This window comes from Pseudophryne corroboree, chromosome 2 (genome assembly GCF_028390025.1).
Source record: "Pseudophryne corroboree isolate aPseCor3 chromosome 2, aPseCor3.hap2, whole genome shotgun sequence".
Taxonomy (NCBI): Eukaryota; Metazoa; Chordata; class Amphibia; order Anura; family Myobatrachidae; genus Pseudophryne; species Pseudophryne corroboree.
Genome location: NC_086445.1, coordinates 516,028,220 through 516,042,795, shown reverse-complemented (window position 1 = coordinate 516,042,795; position 14,576 = coordinate 516,028,220). Strand labels below are relative to the sequence as shown.

Below are 14,576 nucleotides of genomic sequence, written 5' to 3'. Positions count from 1 at the left end.
AGAAGTGTTCTTCTAACTTTCTTCGGCATCAGTGTCGTTCCACACCACCCTCTCATTTTCTCATTCGATGCCGAGGCAGATGATAAAACAGCAGAAGTGGTGGGTTACTGTACCTGATCCCCCTTGTTCTTCCATTTTTTTCTCCTACTCGCTTTCTATCACCTTTCAGTTTTTGCTCATTTCATATACAACAGGGCCACACCTTTAAAAGCCTCAGTACTTCCACCAACCTGGGGGACCCCATCAAATCATTTTGGGACATATATCATTATTTTTGACATCAGAATCCGTGACAGTTTCTGCAAAAAACAGGACTTGCAGCCATCATCATTGAGTTTTAAGACTCCCTTTACCAAAAGGTGGCACTGTAATATTTCGTCCTCGAAACCTTGATTTGATCTGGCGGACTTCACGCTATCCTTCAGGTGTGGGAGAATATTGGAGTACATTTGACACCACTTTTTTCCAAGATTCAAGAGTGCTCATCACATCATCATCAGGACTATGGGCCTCTACAAGAAAACTCTATGAAACTCTCACAGAACCGAGTACACAAAGTTCCTGGTGTCATCAGGTGTGGGATATATCTACCTGCGGTCAGACCATACTGAGTATGCCCAACCTCGTCTGATCTTGGAAGCCAAGCACTGTGGGCCAGGTCAGTACCTGGTTGGGAGACCACCAGGGAATACCGGGTACTGCAGGTATTTTTATCCAAACACAGGACACAGGACCAAGAAACCTTTCCTCCCTCTTTTCCTCTTTAAGATACATTCAGAAATCGGTGCTGAGCCAGGCACAACCCACCATTTGGTCATTTGTTATTTATTGATAATTTTCTTCCAGTGATACTTTCACTACCTATTTAATTATTACAATTACAGGGAGAAAAATTTTCATACCTATATATATGGTTTCTACCATATTAATCACTTGGAGACACCCATATAATTTTGCTCACAGAACCAACATGCCAATTTGTTTTTGTTATTTTCTCAGTGATTCATTTAGATAACATTTTTTTTATTTATTTAGACTATAGCCTTTCAATCATTATCTGTAACTATCAGTGCCTTTCCTCACTCCCCCCCCCCTCCCTTTGCCTATAGTCAATATTTTATGAAGGTTGACAATAAAAGTTATATTTTAATGAAACTCATCATTTCATCTTATTTACAAGTGTGCCCCAGAAAAGATATATAGTCTTTCTTTTTTCTTTTGGCTCTGGTACTATACGGGAACCATCCCCCCTTTTTTTGAACATGGTCAGAGCATCTGCAACATGGGAGATCTTGTGGGAGTGTTCCAGTAAGCAGTGGTTAGTAGACACCAAAATTGGAACAACTGGTGAACGGATGGCAGGCCATGGCCACCCAAGGCTCATTGATGGATATCAGTAGTGAAGGCTAGCCTGTCTGGTCCAACTCCACAGAAGAGCTCCTGTAGCAGAAGTTGCTAAAAAAAAGTCCATGCTGGCTATGATAGAAAGGTGTCAGAACACACAGTGCATCATAGCTTGTTGCATATGGGGCTGCACAGAGCTGGATTAAGGCTGTTGGGGTGCTTAGGCACTTAATACTGGGGGCCCTAAATACCAACATTTGGAATGCGAGTAACAGGCTTCTGTGCAAGCCTTCAGTGCATATATAAAAGGGGGCGTGGTCACACTTCACATCCCCATTTAATGTTGTGCAGGGGACATGTACATTGCTTTCCCAGCTGCTAGGCTGCTCCTGCCTAAAGTAGCGTTCCCTCCCTACCTTTGCTCCCTGCTGGACTCTGCAACCCTTGGGTGGGGCAGTGTCTGAAAAGCAGGGTTGTCCGGCCAATATCGGGATGGTTGAGTGGTATTTGTACATATGTACATACATAGGGGGTCATTCAGAGTTGATCGCTCGCTAGCTATTTTTTGCAGCACTGCGATCAGATAGTCGCCGCCTATGGGGGAGTGTATTTTCGCTTTGCAAGTGTGTGATCACATGTGCAGCCAAGCGGTACTAAAAGTTTTGTGCGGTTTCTGAGTAGCTCTGGACTTACTTAGCCGCTGCGATCACTTCAGCCTGTCCGGTCCCAGAATTGACGTCAGACATCCGCCCTGCAAACGCTTGGACATGCCTGCGTTTTTCCAACCACTCCCTGAAAACGGTCAGTTGACACCCATAAATGCCCTCTTCCTGTCGATTTTCTTGTGATCGGCTATGCGAATGGATTCTTCGTTAAATTCATCGCCCAGCACCGATCCGCTTTGTACCCGTACAACACGGCTGTGCATTGCGGTGCATACGCATGCGCAGTTTTGCAGAGTTTTGACCTGATCGCAGCGCTGCAAAAAAAGTTAGCGTGTGATCAGGTCGATAGTCATATGCATACCATATATATATATATATATATATATATATATATATATATATGTAGATGCCACTCCGGGACCGTTACACAAAGTAAATAACGTAGGCACAGCTGAAAGGTGTTGTCAATGTTTCAGAGGGGATCCGGTCTTTAGGTCGACAGTAAGTAGGTCGACAATGTTAAGGTCGACCGCTATTGGTCGACAGTAAGTAGGTCGACAGGATTTCTAGGTCGACATGGTCTTTAGGTCAACCTGTTATAGGTCAACAGGTCAAAAGGTCGACATGAGGTTTTCACAGTTTTTTTTCTTTTTTTAACTTTTTCCTACTTAACGACCTTGCCCGAAGCATGGCGAGCCATGCAAGGGGACATGGTGCACTAATTGGGGTTCCCGGTCATTGTACGGAGAAACCCCCCCCCCCCCCCAAAAAAAAAAAAAAAACCCAAAAAAACTCATGTCGACATTTTGACCTGTCGACCTAGACCATGTCGACCTAAATACCTTGTCGACCTTAAAACCCTGTTGACCTACTTATTGTCGACCAATGGTGGTCGACCCAAACATTGTCAATCTACTTACGGTCTACCTTACATACCACACCCGTTTCAGAGACAAGCTCTTTTATCAAGAGATGTCTTGTAACAGTCCCGGAGTGCCATCTACTACTTTCAGGATACATGCTTACTCTGGAGCGGCACCTGGGCAAGTTGATAATATTGGGATGAGTGCCGGACAATTTCGGTCTGTATATATATGTACAGTCAGTCATATACATACAGGTTGAGTATCCCTTATCCAAAATGCTTGGGACCAGAGGTATTTTGGATATGGGATTTTTCCGTATTTTGGAATAATTGCATACCATAATGAGATATCATGGCAATGGGACCTAAATCTAAGCACAGAATGCATTTATGTTTTATATGCACCTTATACACACAGCCTGAAGGTAATTTTAGCCAATATTTTTTATAACTTTGTGCATTAAACAAAGTGTGTCTATATTCACACAATTAATTTATGTTTCATATACAACTTATATACACAGTCAGAAGGTCATTTAATACAATATTTTTAATAACTGTGTGTATTAAAGAAAGTTTGTGTACATTGAGCCATCAGAAAACAAAAGTTTCACTATCTCACTCTCGCTCAAAAAAGTCCGTATTTCGGAATATTCCGTATTTCGGATATTTGGATATGGGATACTCAACCTGTACATATATAGTTACAAACATGCGTACAATCACATATATCTAGTCAGGCACCTATACGCACATACGTATAGAGACACACACCTATACACCAGTGACGTATGGCGAGGTGAGGCAGAGCCTTTCCTGTCATACTGACGTGTATGCCAGAGATTTGACTATATAAAGTATATGAAAAATACAAAATTACAAAAATACAAATTTGTATTATTCTAATCATTTTTATAGTCAAAATTCTGGAGTAAAAGTCTATGACAGGTGAGTCAGTGCATCCCCTGCCTACCTTATCTGCACATCCCTGATCAAAACTCATCAAATTTCCAGCAGTATATACTGCTGCACCTGTGTATAAATCACACATGAACTCTTTGTCTCATATATTGTGTGTAAATCTGGCTCTGGTACTAGCCAGTGCCCCCTGAGCCATTTACCTCACGTCCATGCTATATACTGTACATATGTGTACTGTATCTAGTCATACATATGTACACATACATAGTCACATATTTATACACATACATACATACATCCATGCAGACATTGCCCCCTCCCTGAGTCAGTCTTTCCTTGTAGGCTGGCAACCAGCCCCCTCCCATGCTGCATACATTGATGTACAGTGCAGTGTAGCAATGCTTCTGCTTAGACCCCACCTCCTTTTCCTCTGTCTAGCTATAATTAATGTATGGGGACCCCCGCTATGCCATTCACTTCAATGGGAGCCACGTGCGATGCAAACGGACACAGAATGACGCTTTGCATTCGCATGGCAGTCTCGCTATAGCACGCTGCTGTATGCAGCAAGGCTGTAACGGGAAACATCTGTACATCATGTGGACGGCTAGATGTGTACATGTCATTTGTCTGTTGAAGAGCTGGCATCAGAATGCACTATGGGAAGAAGGCAAGCTGGTGGAGACAGTGTGATTCTCTGTGCAATGTTCTGCTGGGAAACATTGGATTCCGCCATTCATGTGGATGTAACTTAGAAACGTACCACCTACCTAAATATTGTTACAATTAAGTAAACTCATTCATGGTATTCCCTGATGGCTGTGGCCTCTTTCAGCAGAAGACTGCTCCCTGCCACACTGCAAACATTGGGCCTAATTCAGACCTGATCGTAGATGTGCTAAATTTAGCACATCTACGATCAGCTTCCCTGACATGCGGGGGGACGCCCAGCACAAGGCTAGTCCACCCCGCATTTCTGGCTCTGCCCTGCCACACAAGTACAAAAGCATCGCACAGCGGCGATGCTTTTGTACTTGACGAGTAGCTCCCTACCAGGGCAGCTCCTGCATGCTGACAGGGAGCTACTCGTTGCTGTGCGGGTCACAGCGGCTGCATGTGACGTCACATAGCCGCTGTGGCCCGCCCCCCGCATGGTCCGGGCACGCCTGCGTTGCCCAGACCGCGCCCCTAAAACGGCGGCCAAACGCCGCTGGCCTGCACCCTCCCGCCCAGCGACTGCCTCTGCCTGTCAATCAGGCAGAGGCGATCGCAGGGCTGAGATGGCCGTCAGTTGTCTGGCATGCACCGGCGCATGCGCAGTTCACACCTGATCGGCTGCTGTGAGAAAACGCACAGCAGCAATCAGGAATTAGGCCCATTGTTCAAGAATTGTTTGAGGAACATGACAAAGAGTTCAAGGTATTGACTTGGCCTCCAAATTCCCCAGAACTCAATCTGATTGAGCATCTGCGGGACATGCTGGAAAGAGAAGTCTGAGCCATTGAGGCCACAGCTTGCAATTTACTGGATTTAAGGGGCATACACATGTTGCGATTCTGGCTATGAACAATTTTGGCTTAACGGTTTCCCTTGAACTTCTCTGGAGTCCAGAACCAACAATACTGACTATGAACGATTTTGATTATGTATATTCTAGTCATGTTCTAGCCAAAATTGTATGTGCATGCACAGTCTATTTTTATCAACGATGACGATTCGCGGGAGAGCGCATTGTTCATCCTTGGTTCTATGCACACAGAACGATACGCACTAGTTTATCTGACGATGTAGACTATATAGTCCATATTGTTAGCTCATATTGCTCCGTGTGTATGCCCCTTTAAAGGATCTGCTACTAAAGTCTTGTTGCCAGGTACCCCCGGACACTTTCAGTGGTCTTGTGAAATCCACACCTCAGGCCTGTCAGAGTTACTTTGGCAGCATGAGGGGGAAATACACAATATTAGGCAGGTGGTTTTAATGTTATGGCTGATTGGTATATATAGCATTATAGGTACTCCGCCACTCCTGGTAATACTTGTTAGGTGCCTTCTGTAATGAAGTACTAATGTAGAAAGCAGACAGTGGCACTCCGGGTCTTTTGTGCAAAAAATTGCATTCAAAGACGTTGCAAAAACATCAACTTATCAAGGTGTGTCCAAAGGGACTACGAGCCCCGAAACTTTGGTTGATGTTTTTGTGACACCTTTGAATACAATTTTTTGCACTAAAAACTTGGAGTACCTCTGTCTGCTATATATATTTATAGTGGGCAGATTGGGATAAGGATGCCGTCTATTGGGGACGAAGGATGCATTTTCTTACAGCAGCCCAAATACAGGTTGAGTATCCCTTATCCAAAATGCTTGGGACCAGAGGTATTTTGGATATCGGATTTTTCCGTATTTTGGAATAATTGCATACCATAATGAGATATCATGGCAATGGGACCTAAATTTAAGCACAGAATGCATTTATGTTTTATATGCACCTTATACACACAGCCTGAAGGTAATTTTAGCCAATATTTTTTATAGCTTTGTGCATTAAACAAAGTGTGTCTACATTCACACAATTCATTTATGTTTCATACACACCTTATATACACAGTCTGAAGGTCATTTAATACATTATTTTTAATAACTGTGTGTATTAAACAAAGTTTGTGTACATTGAGCCATCAGAAAACAAAGTTTCACTATCTCAGTCTCGCTCAAAAAAGTCCGTATTTCGGAATATTTCGTATTTCGGATATTTGGATATGGGATACTCAACCTGTAGTGACACACCAGTCCAGGGTGTTTGGTGCAAATATACTCAGCTATTTTAATTTGTAGCAAAAGTAAAACAAAACATAAATCCTAGCCTGTCTGGGCCCTAACTATGCACCAGGTTTTCTCTCTATGGGGGTAATTCCGAGTTGATCGCTAGCTGAAAATGTTCGCTGCGCTGTGATTAAGTAAAAAAACGGCACTTCTGCGCATGCGGCGCAGTGCACACGCGCAACGTACTTTCACAACGGCTATGTAATTTCACACAAGGTCTAGCGAAGCTTTTCAGTCGCAATGGCCGCCGCAGAGTGATTGACATGAAGGGGGCATTTCTGGGTGTTCACTGACCGTTTTCAGGGAGTATTCGAAAAAACGCAGGCGTGCCTGGAAACACAGACATGGCTCTACGAACGCAGGGCGTGTTTTTGACGTCAAATCCGGAACTGAATGGTCTGAAGTGATCGCAAGCGATGAGTAGATCTGAAGCTTCTCTGAAACTGCACAACATTTTTTTGTAGCCATTCTGCGATGCTTTCGTCCGCATTTCTGCTAAGCGAAGATACACTCCCAGAGGGCGGCGGTTTAGCGTTTGCACGGCTGCTAAAAACAGCTAGCGAGCAATCAACTCGGAATGACCCCCTATGTGCGAGAAGGACCTACTGTCCAACTCACCAAATAGCAGTTTAACACAGCACTCACTTCAGGCAGTAATGGTGTCTCTCTGCAAGCCAGCAGCTTGCTCACAGCAACTTCCTGTCCAGCCTGACAAGATTTTATTACTCCCATGAATCAGCCTTCTCTAATTAAGACTGATTTTCAGAAACAGACCTTTTCCAGGGTTTTTAAACTTACAGGACATACATGCCTTCAAACACAATTCCACTGCTTTTTTCTCTCTCTCTCTCTCTCTCTCTCTCTCTCTCTCTCTCTATATTTATTCACGTAGGTAAGGTCAGTCATTTTAACTCCCAAATCATTGTTACAGCCTGTAGTACAATTTTTCTCTGACTTTCTTCAGTTGTTCCTACTTACCTCAGGGGCATTAGTGACTTTATAGCTAAGATTAATTCCCTAGACAATATTCCACTGGATTCTTTGCTAGCATCCATTAACGTATGCTCTCATGATGATGGTATAGAGGGCCTAATTCAGACCTGATCGGTGCTGTGCGTTTTCGCACAGCAGCCGATCAGGTCTGCACTGCGCATGCGCCGGTGGTCACTGGGTGGGAGGAGGGCGTTTGGCCGACGTTTTAGGGGCGCAGTCCGGGCAACGCAGGCGTGCCCGGACTGTGCGGGGGCGGGCCGCAGCAGCTGCGTGACATCACACACAGCCATTGCGACCTTCACAGCGACGAGTAGTTCCCTGCCAGCGCACAGGAGCTGCGCTGATAGGGAGCTACTACCTGGCATCGCCGCTGTGTACTTGTTCAGGGGGGTAAGGCCTGGCATGCGGGGCGGACTAGCCCTGTGCTGGGCGTCCCCCCGCATGTCTGTGCGACTGATCGTAGATGTACTAAATTCTACGATCAGTTCTGAATTAGGCCCAGAGACAGAAAGGAAAGATCTCCTTGCCATCAAGAACAAATCAAAATGCCACCAATTGATTTCCTATTAGAATCATTTAGATGTGTATATACAGTTAAGAGCATATATATTTGGACACTGACACACTTTTCATAATTTTGGATCCACAATGGATTAGAAAATTAAACAATGGCGATGCAACAGAAGTGCAGACTTTCAGCTTTTATTCAAATGGGCCGTACACACTGGCAGATACACTGAACGATATGAACGTTCTCGTTCATTACTGAATGAGAACTCGTTCATATTGTTCAGTGTGGAGGCACCAACGATGAACTATGCGCGTGCCCGCGCTCGTTCATCGTTGGTGCCAGGTCGCTTATGCATGCATGCAAATATGGACAATCTCGTCCATATTAGCATGCACTGCTATGGAGCCGGGTGACGGGGGGAGTGAAGAAACTTCACTCCCCCCGCCGCCAGGTTGCCCGCTGGCCAGCTCGGCGGCGGGTCGACAAGTGTGTAGGGCCCATAAGGGTTGAACAAAAATATTGTATGAAATGTTTAGGAATTGCAACAATTTTTATACACAGTCCCCTATTTTCAGAAGCTCAAATGTAATTGGACATATTAACACAATAATAAATAAAATGTTAATTTTTAATACTTTGTTAATAACCCTTTGCATGCTGGATGTGGTTGTGTGACCCGGTCATAATACTGATGCCAGGATCCTGAACCCTGAATATCTCGGCGGTCGGCATGCAGACCAACTGGGACTATTCCCACTCGTGGTTGTCCACGACACCCATAGAGTGGGAATAGAACCTGTGGCGAGCCCGCTGCGTGGCGAACGCAGTGAGCTGGCAAGGGGCTTCATTGTGCTTGCCCCCCTCGCTCGGTCACACAAACCCAACCCTTGCAGGCAATGACTGCATGAAGTCTGGAATCCATGGACATCACCAAATGATGGGTTTACTCCTATGTTTTGCTTTGGCAGGCCTTTACTGCAGCTGTCTTCAGTTGTTTATGGGTCTTCCTGCCTTTAGTATTGTGTGAAATGCATGCTTGATGGGGTTGAGATCAGGTGACTGACTCAGCCATGGCAGAATATTCCTCTTCTTTGCCTTAAAAAACTTCTGGGTTGTTTCTGCAGTGCGTTTTTTAGTCATTGTCCATCTGTATTGTAAAGCGCCAAGCAACTTTGCTAAATTTGGCTGAATCTGAGAAGACAGTATATCCCTATACACTTCAGAATTCATCTGACTGCTTCTGTCACATCATCAATAAATGCCATGGAACCAGTGCCATTGGAAGCCATGCATGCCTATTCCATCGCACTGCCTCCACCGTTTTACAGATGATGCGGTATGCTTTGGATAATGATCGATTCCAACGTTTTTAAATACATTTTTCTACCCATAATTCTGGTACAGGTTGATCTTCGTTTCTTCTGTCTGAAGAATGCTATTCCAGAACTGTACTGGCTTTTTTTTTAGATATTTTTTGGCAAAGTCTGATTGGCTGGTGCTTTATATCTCTACACTTTATCACTTTCATAGGCTTAGTAGTTAGTACATTTCCCCCTTAGCCTCATGGTAATGTGGGAGTTGAAGCTACGATGTGCTAATTATTTTTAACTGCCTTTGTTATTCTGGTGGTATGGCTGTTTCATGTCATCATTAAGATGATACGCTCATTCATTTTATTAATTTTTGTTTTAACAGGTGTGTAGCATGAAACTTTTTCCAGCTTTACCCAGACAGAAAAATATTATTTTATCCAAATATCCCCTCTGGCAGAATTTTATTTTTATTTATTCAAGTTGAAGTGCTGCCAAATATGGTTTAGAATTGTTCCTAAGTACTTGAAGGAACTGAGCTATTGGGAGACTGATTTTCAAATGCTCTGTATGGTGACTTGATGCGTGCAAAATAGTATTTCTATCAGTTGGCTTTTGGAACACGGCAGCTGACAATTGTGTTTTCTTTCTAAATATTCTAAAATCCAGAAAGTTAAATTTGTTTGCTTGAACATAATAAGTCAACTTAACGGCAGTTTCTAAGTTATACAATACTTCAGTCTAATTAATACAGCTCTCTTCTGTAGTTAGCAAAATCAAGAATACGCCATCTATCGATGTACAGTATGTCTTAAGGTGTGTACACATGGTGACATTCGGGCTAACCCCGATTCTCACTACGCGACAGGGACTAAAGGGCCCTACACACTGGCCGATAGAACAAAATGATATGAACATTCTCGTTCATATCGTTCAGTGTGGAGGCAGCAACGATGAACGATGCGTGGCCCCGCGCTTGTTCATCGTTGGTGCCCCGTCGCTTGTGCATGCAGTCCAATATGGACGATCTCGTCCATATTTGCATGCACTGCTATGGAGACGGGTGACAGGGGGAGTGAAGAAACTTCTCTCCCCGTTACCTCCCCCCCGCCGCCAGGTCGTCCATCGGCCATAACGGCGGTCGGGCAGCTCGGCGGCGGGTCACCCAGTTTGTAGGGCCCATTAGTCAGTATCGCAAGCACATAATGAGTGTGCTTGCGATATGGACTATGGGGGTAATTCGGAGTTGATCGTAGCAGGAATTTTGTTAGCACTTGGGCAAAACCATGTGCACTGCAGGGGAGGCAGATATAACATGTGCAGAGAGAGATAGATTTGGGTGTGGTGTGTTCAATCTGCAATCTAAATTGCAGTGTAAAAATAAAGCAGCCAGTATTTACCCTGCACAGAAACAAAATAACCCACCCAAATCTAACTCTCTCTGCACATGTTATATCTGCCGCCCCTGCAGTGCACATGGTATTGCCCAACTGCTAACAAAATTCCTGCTGCGATCAACTCAGAATTACCCCCTATGTGCGATTTTGGCTAAGTGTCAATTTTGATTATCTTTTCTACGAGATAGTCAAAATTGACTTGCCTACACAGTCTATCTATGATTGCGATGCCGACCGCGTGGGACTGCGCATAGTCATCGCATCGGGATCGCAAGGTGACTTTCACCTTGCGATCTGCACTAACTTTTCTTACGATTTCGACTATATAGTCAAAATTGCAAGAAAATATCTCGCTGTGTGTACACACCATTACAATACAGGGTGTGTAGACCATATTGGGGAAATATGTTAAACTGCTACAAACAATGCATGAATACATTTGCAAATATAGGGACCATATTTGATCCTAATGTACCATATACAATTAGGTTCATAAATATTTAGACACTGACAATGGGGGAGATGTATTATAGCGGCATGGATCGTCCCGCTATCTCTTCCTCATTACCGAGGTGAGCAGGAAGGAACACCGACAATGGGGGTCATTCCGAGTTGTTCGTTCGTTATATTTTTCTCGCAACGGAGCGATTAGTCGCTAATGCGCAATGTCCGCAGTGCGATTGCGCCAAGTAAATTTGCTATGCAGTTAGGTATTTTACTCACGGTGTTACAAGGTTTTTTCTTTGTTCTGGTGATCGTAATGTGATTGACAGGAAGTGGGTGTTTCTGGGCGGAAACTGGCCGTTTTATGGGTGTGCGCGAAAAAACGCTACCGTTTCTGGGAAAAACGCGGGAGTGGCTGGAGAAACGGAGGAGTGTCTGGCCGAACGCTGGGAGTGTTTGTGACGTCAAACCAGGAACGAAACTGACTGAACTGATCGCAGATGCCGAGTAAGTCTGGAGCTACTCAGAAACTGCTAAGAGGTGTCTATTCGCAATTTTGCTAATCTTTCGTTCGCAATTTTGATAAGCTAAGATTCACTCCCAGTAGGCGGCGGCTTAGCATGTGCAAAGCTGCTAAAAGCAGCTTGCGAGCGAACAACTCGGAATGAGGGCCAATATGTAAGAACATCTTGTTTGCTGAAGAAGAGGTGGGGGTTTGGGGGGGTGGGTTTAAGACTACCCCTTCCAGCGATCCCTACCAGAGCAAATAGCGCAACAGCTTAGTGCTGAGTTGCCCTGCCCGGCCAGCTGCAGTGTGCATGCGCAAAATCTCACTACTCACACGAGATCTTACATGCAGCCCAGAGCCTGGACCCGTCACAGCCAGGGACAGCGCTGTCCCCGGTGTAGAAATAGGACATCTACACCTGCAGCTGTCAAAATCACTAGCTGCAGGTGTCGAAATGGTCAGTGCAACTGACCGTTCTGACATTAGCTTGCACATCGGCCTGCCATGTAAAAGATAGCAGCAGCGCTAACGACAGGGGTGCACCTCTGTCACTGGGCACATTCCGCCATATTAATACTTGGGAGGGAAGCGGTATCGGTGCACATAACGTGCGCGGATACCACTTCCTCCCATAATGCACGTTCATACATCTACCCCTAAATTTGTTAAATATATGAATTCCTATTATCTACTGACCTAAATAACATCAAGTCATTTTCAGTATTTGTTAAGCAATTTATCTTTTTTCTTCTTATTATAGATTTTTTGTTTATCATCTCATCATCTGCTTTATATTATAATATTATTTTGTTTTGTTATAGCTCAGAAGGGGATACAATTATGAGGAGCATTTGCAATGAATATAGGATTTTAAGGAAGGTGATCACCTCAATTAAATTTACTATTCCAAAAAAGGAAGGAGGGAGACACTGCAAAATTCCTAAACAACTTTATAATATTGTAGACTTTATCATATAAATCAGAAATACATTTAGGCACATAAATCCCACATATTGGGTATGTTCCAGGGACCTACCCAAGTACCGTATATACTCGAGTATAAGTCGACCCGAATATAAGCCGAGGCACCTAATTCTACCACAAAAACCTGGGAAAACTTATTGACTCGAGTATAAGCCTAGGGTGGGAAATGCAGCTCTAGCCGTACACAGCCCTCAGTGCCAGATATGCCCTCATAGTGCCAGATATGCCCCCACAGTGCTGCCAGATATGCCCCCACAGTGCTGCCAGATATGCCCCCACAGTGCTGCCAGATATGCCCCCACAGTGCTGCCAGTTATGCCCCCACAGTGCTGCCAGTTATGCCCCCACAGTGCTGCCAGATATGCCCCCAGTGCTGCCAGATATGCCCCCACAGTGCTGCCAGATATGCCCCCACAGTGCTGCCAGATATGCCCCCACAGTGCTGCCAGATATGCCCCCACAGTGCTGCCAGATATGCCCCCACAGTGCTGCCAGATATGCCCCCACAGTGCTGCCAGTTATGCCCCCACAGTGCTGCCAGATATGCCCCCACAGTGCTGCCAGATATGCCCCCACAGTGCTGCCAGATATGCCCCCACAGTGCTGCCAGATATGCCCCCACAGTGCTGCCAGATATGCCCCCACAGTGCTGCCAGTTATGCCCCCACAGTGCTGCCAGATATGCCCCCACAGTGCTGCCAGTGCTGCCAGATATGCCCCCACAGTGCTGCCAGATATGCCCCCACAGTGCTGCCAGATATGCCCCCACAGTGCTGCCAGTTATGCCCCCACAGTGCTGCCAGATATGCCCCCACAGTGCTGCCAGATATGCCCCCACAGTGCTGCCAGATATGCCCCCACAGTGCTGCCAGATACGCCCCCTCATGATGCCAGATACGTTCCCTCCCCAAGTGCCAGGTATGCCCCACAGTGTTGTTACTTACCCCTCCGTCGATCCCGCGCTGTCTTCTGGAGGGACACGAAGCGCACAGCACGCGCCTCTCCTGTGTCCCTCCTGCATCTTCGGCGGCCGCGGCGGGTCTATTAAAGGAAGTGCCGGTTCGTGATCAGAGGTCACGAACGGGTACTTCCTGTAATAGAACCGCCGCTGCTGCCGCCGGAGATGCAGGAGGGACACAGGAGAGCCGCGCGCTGTGCGCTCCGTGTCCCTCCTTCACACTGCTCTGCCTCTGCCTGTCACTGACTCGAGTATAAGCCGAGGTGGCTTTTTCAGCACAAAAAAAAGTGCTGAAAAAGTCGGCTTATACTCGAGTATATACGGTATCAGGCCACAGACATCAATATTTACACTAAAACCAGATAGTAATTAAAATTAAGATGTTTCCACATTTTCCATAATAAGTGGGATGCATTATGTTAGATACAGTTGCAAGAAAAAGTATGTGAACCCTTTGGAATTTCCTGGATTTGTGCATAAATTGGTCATAAAATGTGTTCTGATCTTCATCTAAGTCTAACAATAGACAAACACAGTCTGCTGAAACTAATACCACACAAACAATTATATGTTCTCATGTTTTTATTGAACACACCATGTAAACATTCACAGTACAGGGTGGACAAAGTATGTGAACCCTTGGATTTAATAACTGGTTGACCCTCCTTTGGCAGCAATAACCTCAACCAAATGTTTCCTATAGTTGCATATCAGACCTGCACAATGGTCAGGGGGAAATTTTGGACCATTCCTCTTTACAAAACTGTTTCAGTTCAGCAATATTCTTGGGTTGTCTGGTGTGAATCGCTCTCTTGAGGTCATGCCACAGCATCTCAATCGGGTTGAGGAAA

At 45.1% G+C, this 14,576-nt stretch overlaps 1 protein-coding gene, 1 long non-coding RNA gene and 1 pseudogene across 16 annotated transcripts in view; 2 read left to right on the top strand and 1 right to left on the bottom strand.

The window, feature by feature from the left end:
* MACF1 (microtubule actin crosslinking factor 1) overlaps positions 1-14,576 on the top strand; it is a 564,002-nt gene that overhangs the window by 16,094 nt on the left and 533,332 nt on the right. The window lies entirely within an intron of this gene.
* LOC135032827 (uncharacterized) overlaps positions 1-14,576 on the bottom strand; it is a 49,917-nt gene that overhangs the window by 2,462 nt on the left and 32,879 nt on the right. The window lies entirely within an intron of this gene.
* LOC135051939 (5S ribosomal RNA) lies at positions 590-707 on the top strand (annotated as a pseudogene).